Source organism: Octopus bimaculoides, chromosome 2 (genome assembly GCF_001194135.2).
Source record: "Octopus bimaculoides isolate UCB-OBI-ISO-001 chromosome 2, ASM119413v2, whole genome shotgun sequence".
NCBI classification, from domain to species: domain Eukaryota; kingdom Metazoa; phylum Mollusca; class Cephalopoda; order Octopoda; family Octopodidae; genus Octopus; species Octopus bimaculoides.
In genome coordinates this window covers 127,990,184-128,001,947 of record NC_068982.1, presented here as the reverse complement: position 1 = coordinate 128,001,947, position 11,764 = coordinate 127,990,184, and the positions used below count along the sequence as shown (strand labels likewise).

General features: G+C 34.1%; 1 protein-coding gene across 1 annotated transcript in view; it reads right to left on the bottom strand.

Annotated features, from left to right (window-relative positions):
* Window positions 1-11,764, bottom strand: part of LOC106874304 (ankyrin repeat and IBR domain-containing protein 1) — a 304,438-nt gene that overhangs the window by 177,239 nt on the left and 115,435 nt on the right. The gene's annotated exons all lie outside the window — the stretch shown is intronic.

The window sequence follows — 11,764 nt, the reverse complement described above, 5'->3', positions numbered from 1 at the left end:
AGAGTGGCCGTTGCCAGTACCGCCTGACTGACCTTTGTGCGGGTGACACGTAAAAGCACCCACTACACTCTCTGAGTGGTTGGCGTTAGGAAGGGCATCCAGCTGTAGAAACTCTGCCAAATCAGATTGGAGCCTGGTGTTGCCAACCGGTTCTACCAGTCCTCAGTCAAATCATCCAACCCATGCTAGCATGGAAAGCGGACGTTAAACGATGATGATGATTTTAAATTATATAGGCATGGGTATGACTGTGTGATTAAGAAACATGTTTCGCAATCCTGTAGCTTCAGGTTCAGTCCCACTGCATGGCTTTTTAGACAAGTGTCTTCTACTACAGCCTCAGGCTGACCATTGCTTTGTGAAGGAATCTGATAGATGGAAAATGTGGAAATACATTTAATGTGTGAGTGTGGGTGTTGCATGTGTGTCATGTCATGTGTGTGTATGTGTATGCTTGTCATCCCTCTCACTGTTTAACAATTGGTGTTGGTTTGTTTACATCTTTGCAACATAGTGGCTCAACAAAAGAGATGAATAGGATAAATACTAGGCTTTAAAATAAGTTTTGGGATTGTGTGATCTATTTGTTTAACTCAGCGGTTCCCAAAGTGGGTGGTACTGCCTCACCGGGGGGGGGGGGACAGTAGAAATGGGGCAATAATGGGGTGACCAAAACAGGCAATGAATGTAAAAATAAACACCAAACAAAATAAAGGGTTAATTAGGTCAAATTGTATTTGTGAAATACTGTTGTTTTGAATTTGCTACAGAAAATGGTCTATGCCTGTGATGATGAGTGGTGGTGGTGGGGGGGGGGCATAAGGAATGTGACCTTAGAACCAAGGGGTTGGCAGCCTGAAAAAGTTTGGGATCTGTTTGTTTAACTAAACCTTTTAAGCCAGTGCTGCAACATGATCACAGTCCAAAAACTGAAACAAATAAATGACAAAAGATTAAAAATAGGGATTATCACCAGTATTCTTTATTCCCAATTAGGACTGAGCCTAGTTCCAAAACGAAAACTAGAACGACTGATAATCTGGGAGAAAACTAAGTAACTGCAGGGTGTTGCTAACATCTAATTCATGCTATGCTGCTTTTTAGATAATAAATCTTCTCGGTGTTCTGTGTTGTGAAAAGTGACATGTGAAAAGATAAACCTTGATAAGAATATTGAAGAACTAAATTACTAGCATTTCTAGTCATTCACCAGAAGTCTGGTCACATTGCAGGACTGTGTTGTATAGAAGACATATAGGGAAATATGAGAAAAAGATTGTGTTTTATGGTAAGCTTGTCTTTCAAAATATTATTTTATATAAAAGAAAATAAAGACATTGGAGTCCCCCTGACGAAATTAGTGGTAGTATGCATCAGTCAAAATCAGTGTAAAAGAATGTTCAGAAAATGAAAGAAGTGTGTGTGTGTGTGCGCATGCAGCGAGTAGCAGGAGAATTACAACATTTAGGGTAAGGTCTTTCACTAAGAAAGAAAGAGCATGCTGGCTGGCTGGGCTATAAATAGCATAGAGGAGTTTACAAGAAAGAAGTCTGTCAGACGATGAGATGGTGGTGGGTCAAAAGATAGATAGATAGAGAGTGAGAGAGACATAGGAAACAGTAATGAATTAAATTAATACAGGATACAGAATTATTTATGTATATGCAAGCATTCATACGTATATATGTGCACACACACACACATATAAAATGTATACTATACATTGAAGTAGAAATATTTGAAAGTTCTATACAAAATAGAGGTGTGTATAGAAGAACTATTGACCAGTGGGTGCATAAAGTTTTGCCCTTTTTTGAAGAAGAAAGGAGATGGAAAAAAAATTAGAGCCATTTCAGGCTTGGAATGTAAAAAGCAGATGATAATATAATAATATAAACTAATATAATAACCATGCCAAAGTAGACAGTAGAGCCTGGCTCAGTCCTCTGGCTTGCCAGCTCCTGTGAAACCATCCAACCCATACCAGCATGCAAAACAGATGTTAAATGGTGGTGGTGATGGTGGTGATAGCTAAACTGGACAAAAGATTTTTTTTTATTAGTAACATTATGCTCCTTATGATTTTCCATACTATCTCTTTCTATATTCATGCATGCATTTGTGCATTCACTCATACAAGCAAATGCTCATCTACATACCTAAACATAGAGGTAGCTATTGTCAACAGTCAATTAGCTTTGTTCAGCTCTCCTGGTCCTAACATGGTATTGGTCGTGTGATCTTTTTTTAATATCACTCGACTGTTTTTTTTTTTCTGAACTTAAAAAGAAAGATCAGAAGTCCTTACTGACTATTGAAGGAAATCCAACTACATTGGTGCTATTGATAGAAACACACATGAACCTGAGGACCCACCAAATCTAATAGGGAACAGAAATTTTTGGTGTAGCTCTCAGATGCAGCCACATGAAGAAGGGATAAAAAAAAAAGAAAGCAACCAGGAAAAAGACAATGAATTTTGTAATCTTAAAAATGTCTAAAAATTACATTACAAAGTTACATTCATAGATTATTTCTAAATAAGCATCGACTATTTAACAAACCAAACCAAGTAAAAGAGATATTCTTCTCCTTTTCCTTATTATCATCATCACTGATTCAATGACCACCCTTCCCTGCTTGCATGGGTCAGACAAAGTTTACTGAGGCAGATTTTCTACATTCAAATGCCCTTCCTGTTGCAACCTTCAGCTGTTTCCAAATAAGGTAATATTTTTTTCATGGCCAGATAGGCTTTCACAAAATATAGGAAATGAATGACATTGTTTGTGTGCCAGTGAAAGATAATTTACAACAATCACATGATGGTAAGACAGGGAGACTCAAACATATACACAGTCTTACACACACATACAGACATGTGCACGTGTATATACAATGGGATTCTTTCAGTTTCCATCAAGCAAATCCATTCAGAAGACTTTGGTCAGCCCAGGGCTATAGTAGAAGACACCAGCTCATAGTATCATATTATAATCAATATGCTCCATTATACAAGAATTATCTTTTAAGTAAGTTTCTACTAAAACTGCATTAAGTAGGCAGCTAGGATTGTAATAAAAGCTAGCAATTGAGTCCATATTATTGATCCTTTACAGAAATGTACCCTGATCAACTCAACTCAGTTTACTTTTGTTTTAACAACTGATAAAACAGGTACCAGTTTATTTACTGAACATTAAACTTCCCTCTTAGAATGTGGATCAGTCTGTTTAATACTACTAAAGCCAAAGACAAATATTGGCTCTTTGAGATTTTATTGTTGATAAAAGGATTACTTAAGTTTTTTTTTAATATATTTTATAGTATAATTTACATTTTAAATTGTTTAAAGTTTGATTATTGTGAAATACATGAGTTAAAAAGATTTAATAGAGAATTATTATAATTATATTATTACCATTTTCAAAGAAATTTTCTTAAACATTATCAAATTTGCTGAAGCAGAAAAATTCTCTTCAACAACGTACAATTGCACTATACTTTTGCACAATAATAATCCCATCTTTAAAAATTTCATTAGTAAAAAAGAGAAAGAAAAAAAAACAACAAAAACTAACAACAACTGGTAACACTGAAAAAATACAATGAAATTAAGTTTCAAGTAAAACCACTGCTAAATTATAGAGCATTTTAAAAGTCAGCTGGAAGAAATCAATATCTTAAAGCTATCAGTTCACTGTGAATGAAGGGAAGACTAAGTGATAGTAATAAATAAATAAATAAAAATAGAGTGAATAATAAAATTACAGTGAAAAAATAATAAAAAAATACAATATATAAATAACAGAAACTTAAAATGCAGAGCTTTTAAAACTATAATTTATATTCATGCAAGTACAAAATAAATGCACAGGAGGTTTTAGTTCAGGAAAATTAAAATTATTGAATTTTAATTTCAATTTTGTAAAACAATGATAAATACAAAGTAAGTAAAGTTTATAATTGCGAAACACAAAGAAGAGAAAACTAGACAATCTAAAATATTACAAGATGTTACAGGACAGTAAACAGAAATGAAATACATATATATATGTATGTATATATATGTATACACATAAAATGGACCAAAAGGTTGACATTAATGGAAACTATATTATGTATATAAGTAAAATAACAAAATGCTAATAAGTTATGGATGCAGCTGACAGGAAGGAAGACTTAAAGATAATAGACATATGCATATAAATCAGAAACCCAGAGTAGAAAGTTTTATGTTGTGATCAGAGTTAGTAAAATATTTAAATAACTTGAAAAGAATTGGAAATAACATCTAGCCAGATTTGACATGATTGACAGGCAATGGAAATATTGTATTTCAAATCCAAACCACACGGTATAGATAAATAGATGGTTGAAGGAATAATGATGTAGAAATAGAACAGAATAACAGAAATGTAGAATGTTTACAATAGCACAACTGATAATATTTAGAAACAAAATGTGCAGGTTTAAATGCAAAGGTGCTGCCAGAAAATTATCAGCAAGATGATACATTCAATATTTGCAATAAAAATTACAGTACAAATTCTTTTTATCAGTCTCTCTCACACACACACACACACACACACACACACACACACACACACACACACACACACATACATACACATACACACACACTGTCCACTTTTCCCATTTTATCATTTGCTGGATGAGACTTCTTGAAGAAGCAGTATTCTATGGCTAGTTAGTCTTCCTGATGTCAACACTTAAATGTTTTCAAATAAGATAATCTATTCAGTGTTTTCACAAGTTGAACCACTAAGTTACCAGAATGTTTGTTTATGCAGGACACAAGCAGTATCACTACAGCCCAAGTACTAAGTAACAATGTGTAGACATGGAGATCAACACATACTACCTTCACATCAATATGAAACCAGAAACAAATCACAGAACCTACTTCAGATAACCATTGAAAGCTATAAATTCCATGTCTCAAACTGTTACACTGGACATACAACAATAACACTTTCACATCAGCTGACCATGCTTTAACAAAAGGGAAACACTTTTAAAAACACAGCACACAATATATAGCAAGATATATAACCAACGACTTAATGGTTTAGAAGAGAAATCTATAACCATAACTATGTACAGCCAATATGTAGATAACATAAACTTTATAGTTCTGCATCAGCAAATGAACCTGAAAGTAACACCATGACAGCATCTAGCATATAGCTAAGTCCACTCATGTAAGTATCAAGGAGGCATAGATTATCTATCCAAACACACAAATAATAGACTGTCCATACTTGACACTGACACCTGGCCAGAAACAATACAAAGCAAAATCCAGGTCCCCCCATTCACATAATGGAAATGTATAGCCACCAAATACTTAGTTAATAGAAACTCTGCTATATGTGGTAATGGGAAGATCAGCATACTAGTAATAGATTTAGTAAGAATGAAAAATATAGTTTTTGTGACAACCTTGTGAAGTGTTTACAATACCTTCTCTACTGAGTGCAGTTCTCTGAGTATTACCAAAAAGGACAGAATCAATGTATACAGGGAAAGGGTGGGGTGGCAAGAAAAAGAAAACCTTTATAAGATATTACACACATGGAACTTGCCTTGCATAGTAGAACAAGTCATGGATTAAGTGAAGAGGAATAAGTAAGGTCGGTAAAGCAGATTCATAGTATAATAGTTAATTAGTCCACATTAACCCATAATGAGCATAGGGGCCAGTTTCCTGGTTTCTCTGGGGTATCTATTCCTCCCTGGATAGCACACTGGTCTGTCACAGGATTACTCATTTTTAGCCAGCTGAGTGGACTGGATCAGTGTGAAATGAAGTTTTTTGCTCAAGAATACAATGCATTACCTAGTCCAGGAATCGAAACCACAATCTCACAAGTCCAGCACCCTAACCACTAAGCTATGAGTCTCCACTATGGTATAATATTGACAAGTGTAAAGACATAATGTTCAGTCACACTACTACTAAGGGTGATCCAGCCCTTAAATTTAGGAAAGTGCTAAACAAAGAGAAACTTAAGTGTGAAATAGTTGAAAAGCTGGCGAGATCAGTCACACAACTTTCAATAGGACTACTCGTCAATAGTAACAGCAATTGTATAGTTTGCAAAGAGAATCCTAAAATGAATTGTAAAAGTAGTAATGCAGTATACCATATTCATGAATTGCGTGGAGAGTGACTGCAAGAATTCCATCACAACTTATATAGGGGAAAACACCTGAAGCATAACAAAGAGAATATAGGAGCACTAACAAGAATATGAGGAAAAGTCACCTACATCAATACTATGTCAACATGCAAATGAAAACCATAGCGTTATGCTAAAGAATATAGAATTAAAACTCTTATCAATACACCCAAAGTATGACAAACAGAAGTGGCTATGTATATATCTGATACAAAGAGAATGCTTAAAATAAAGTGGAACAGAAATAGCAACAATCTCAAGGTCATCACCAGTCCTTTAACATGAACTGCCCCATCACCACACATACACATGTATACATGTGAGCGTGTATGTGGTTGTGTGTGTGTATATATGCATATAAATGGATATGTATAGATGTGTGTGTGTATGCATACAAATGGATATGTATAGATGTGTGTGTATGTGTGTGTGTGGTGGGGGAATAAATATGGAGATAAATGTGTGGAGAATATATAAGTGTCAATTCAATAGAAATCTCAAGAAGCAAAACAAAGCATTAAAGCACTGCACTGTGACATAGCAAACATGCGCATGCCGGAAGTGACATGCAGGCTCACATATGCTTGCAATGTATGCACATACACACTAATTATGCAACCCACGCATGCAAACACAATCCGAAAATTATAAATATCAGGAAAAAAACACAATGTATCCAGTTTGGGGCAGTAACAGACCCAGAACAGACAAGATCATGTCATTGATGAGGTCACAAATAGCAACAGAAGGACTCTGACAAACCAGCTGATTGATTAAATGATTTGTTGAGTAATCAATTGCCTAACTGGTTAATCAGTCAACTAGTTCACTAACAATAATGGCTTCAAAATTTGGCACAAGACCAACAGTTTCTGAGGGGGTGGGGAAATCAATTACATCAACTCCAATGTTTGACTGATACCTATTTTCTCAACTTTGAAAGAATGAAAGACAAAGTCAATCTTGGCAGAAATTGAGCTCAAAATGTAAAGACTGACAAAATGCTGCTAAGTATTTTGTTTTTTACATGCTTATGGTTCTGCTGTAGAGGCGCAATGGCCCAGTGGTTAGGACAGCGGACTCGCGGTCATAGGATCGCGGTTTTAATTCCCAGACCGGCCGTTGTGAGTGTTTATTGAGCGAAAACACCTAAAGCTCCATGAGGCTCCGGCAGGGGATGGTGGTGAACCCTGCTGTACTCTTTCACCACAACTTTCTCTCACTCTTACTTCCTGTTTCTGTTGTGCCTGTAATTCAAAGGGTTAGCCTTGTCACACTGTGTCACGCTGAATATCCCAGAGAACTACGTTAAGGGTACACGTGTTTGTGGAGTGCTCAGCCACTTGCACGTTAATTTCATGAGCAGGCTGTTCCATTGATTGGATCAACTGGAACCCTCGACGTCGTAAGCGACGGAGTGCCAGCAACAACATTGTTATTATATATGGTTCTGCTAGCTCATTGAATTTCTAATAATCCTTTCTATAATAGGTATAAGGCCTGAAATTTTAGGGGACGGAAATAATCAATTACATCAATTCCGATGCTTGACTGGTACTTGTTTTATCAATTCTGAAAGAACTAAAGGCAAAGTCAAAGTTTCCTTCCTCTCAATCTAATCTTTACTTCCAGCTAGGAAAAAAAAGTGTCTCTGAGAATAGATATAAAGGAATAGCATGAATCCAATAAAAGACTAATACCATTACAACAAATAAAGATAGCTAGTATATAATATAGGTTATATATATATATATATTGCAAATGCTGTTTAAAATTCAAGAATTTTTTCAGTGTTAGAATGGATTGAATGACTTTGATGGAATAATTCCTTTGTAGTTGAATGTAACCCAGTTGCCAACCATTCACCTGTGAATTAGAAGTTTATGACTATGTCAGTTGAACACGTTGATGTAAACAGTCCACAAATATTTCACAAGGATGTAACAATGGTTGTATTTATGTCTGATCTCATAACAACAATGTAGTCAACAGTGAACTATCATAAACTCACAGTTATGAGAAAGGATGTCAACAAAATGTATACACAGAAAATAACATTTCTACGCTTGCACAGTATTAAGTAGTATCATTTTTTATCTTCATTTGTGGGTATAGTGTTAGTTTATGCCACCTATTTTTTTTCCTAGCAACCCCTTTAGTACTTACTTTAACAGTTCTAAAAATAGGTAATAAAAATCTTGTTTTATTCCTGGAGTTTACTATCTAAAATTACACCTTGGGTGGTCTTTTTGAGCATATAAAATAAAAAAAAGTAACTGAAATTGTAATTCTTATGACTTATAAGTGATTTAATACTTAAGTGATACTTATAAAGTGATTTGATAAAGCACATTTTTCATGATTGAGAGAACAGTTACATTTCTAAGAGTTGTAGCATTCACTGTGTACACAACAGTCCTTCCTACTAAATGGAAACCATGATGGATTGCAACATGTCTTATGGTGTTTTAATATCTCACACATCACTGTTAAAGTAAAATCTCAATGCTATAAACTTAGACTCAACTCATCAATTTTAGATACTGTTCAAGATATAACTTTTCAATAAAGTTTTAGTTTAGAAAGAAAAAAAAGTGGCAACACTAAGATTTCAAGAAACTGTTGAAAGAAACATTTTTTAGAGATATTAGATGCGAATATAAGTTTTTTTTAAAATACAATTTGATGGTATTAGAATCATATCTCAAAGGATGCCAGCTGAAAACTAGTGCCAGCTTTTCATTTTGCACATGTCTATACATTGTACATGCATTTATAACTACATTTTTGTAACCATTTAATCTAACCTTCTTTTGATTCTAACTAAAGTTTTGATAGTTGACATCAAACAGGTGTTCATTTTTGTGAGCAAGCTTCAGTTAGATAAGTCTTCAAAACAGCTTCTCTTTGGTGGTGTCTATCATTTCTCAGTTAAATGACAATTTTATTGTCAATATTTCATCTCATTGCTTTTCATATAACAAAATCTTTTCATAAAAAAAATATGAATCACAAATAAATATATAAATATATAACTTTATGAAAAGAAAGCATCAACAAAATACAGAATTTAATACCAGATAAAACCCAGGGACAACTTCAAACAAGATCTGCCAGCACTCACCACACAACTGAAATAAAACTGCATCAAATGACTTAACAAAATAATAAAAAAAAAAAAAGAAAAGAAAATTACTCAAAACTGATAAATGCTTGTATTCGGAATAAATCCCAAAAGAGTAAAATGTTATACAAAATAATTAGCAACATCAATAACTCTGATAATGAAACATAATGGAACACTACATCCCTATAACAGCTTAGCATTAAAATAACATCCCCATACCTTAATGGCATGAAAACATCTTGATTAAACACTTTTCTGAAGCCACACAAAGAAAACAGAAATAGAAAACAGAAAACCATACATGTTCCTTTGACCATTTCCTTCCATTCCAGCAGAGACCAGAAAAGCATTATGGAAATGTAAAAACTCAAAAGCCTCAGGGTACTGCAAATCACAAATATACACTGCCCTCAAAAAATATAGGGACTGCAAAAAATTATTGCTCTCATCAACTACTTATAACATTGATACCTGATTTTGACAATCTTGAAAATGTGATGAATTCTAATAATTCTAAACAAAAGTGAAAAAAAAAACAAACTGAAACTGAAGTATTAGAACTGCAAGAGCATCCTTGATGTTCTCGACCCACTGACTCCTCTCTCAAACTCACAAGTTCAGATCATTACACTAAGTCACCACATTACTCACAAACCATACAGAAAAACTTATACAATGGCTTCAACAACAACAAAAAAAAACATAACATAAACACACCTCTTGAACTATTAGTAACGATAGTAGAGTTTTTAACTTTGTTGTTCTTTACCTACGTATAAATAAAATACAAAGCACCTCTCTCACAAACAGAATACTCACGAGTAAGCCTCTTCACAACTTGCCAAGCCCATACAGACTACAATAATAACATATCCAGACTATGTAGTTTCTCAAGCAGTATACCGGTATATATATACTTTTAAATATAGCTTTATACAAACTCATATGCAAATGACATCATAGTTATGTAAACCTAGCTATTAGCCTAACAACTACACAATGATGCCAACTCTGTGACAATTCCCTAAAAACACGGTCCCAAATGAGCAATGCCTGTCAAATCCACTTCAGATTATGAGTTAATAAGAGTGCCTTGGATATGGATACATGATTTGCTAGAAATGCCAGCCAAGTCTCCCTCAGGTAAAATCCTAACATCTAAAATAAAGAAGAATACACTGGCTAATGTAAGGTCCTGTTATACAAAAAGACAAGATGATCAAAGCTGGAATACATTTGGTCATCAAAACTGAATTGACCAAGGGCTGAACAACAACAATAATCATCACTCTTCTTATTGGTTTCAAATTCTGGTATAAGGTCAAGGGCTAAATCAATTACATCAGCCCCAGTGCTCATCTGGTACTGATTTTATCAACTTCAAAACAATGAAAGGCAAAGTTGACCTTGGCAGAATTTGAACTCAGAATGTATAGACAGATGAAATACTGCTAAACAGTTTACCTGGCATTCTAACAATTCTGCCAGATCACTGCGTTCATCACTTTTCTTATTAACAACAATAAGGAACATGAGATTCACCCAACCATCTCACATAACGTAAGCACACCATATACATATACATAGAAATAAGAATTTAGGAAATAAAGTTTCCTAGACAGAAACCAGTCTGGGTCAATGCTTATATTCAGAGATAAGACATGTGACAATGATAGAGATTGAAATGTAATGAAAATAACTACAAATTTTGGTTTTGTATTTGGTTTGCAAGATTCCTGATGTGAACTCATGGGTTGAAACAGACTATGTTGTATCTTGGGAGGATCTGATTGACTGAACAATTAATCAAAGAATCAATCAGTTAATTGGTTAAATGGTTTACTAGTTGAATAATGATAATAATAATAATAATAATAATAATAATAATAATAATAATAATAATAATAATAATAATAATAATTGTTCTAGACACTCTCTCGAACAATACTCTGTGCAAAACAAAAAATATGGTACCCGAGTTATAATGCTGACTTGAACTTCTAACTTCTTGTCTCTTGAGGTTTGTGGATGAGACCTGGAGTTAACTTGTACAAATACAAAGCAAAAGCCAAACAAATAATAAAAATAATAATGATAATAATAATAATAATAATAATAAATCCAAACTAAAACTAGAACAGCAATGAACCATGATAAAACGATGGCAAGAAAAGCCCCTACATGGTAAATACTGGGCTAAACTAAATGCGAAAGAAATAGACAGAGAAAAATCCCAGCAATGGCTGAGAAGCTCAGGACTCAAAGCAGAGACTGAAGGATTTTTGATTGCTGCACAAGACCAAAGCCTCCCCACCAGAAATTACCAAAAACACATAATGAAAAGAAATATAACAAGTAACTGTAGAATATGTGGAGATGGACAAGAAACAATAAATCATATTATCTCTGGCTGCCCAGTCCTGGCTAAGAA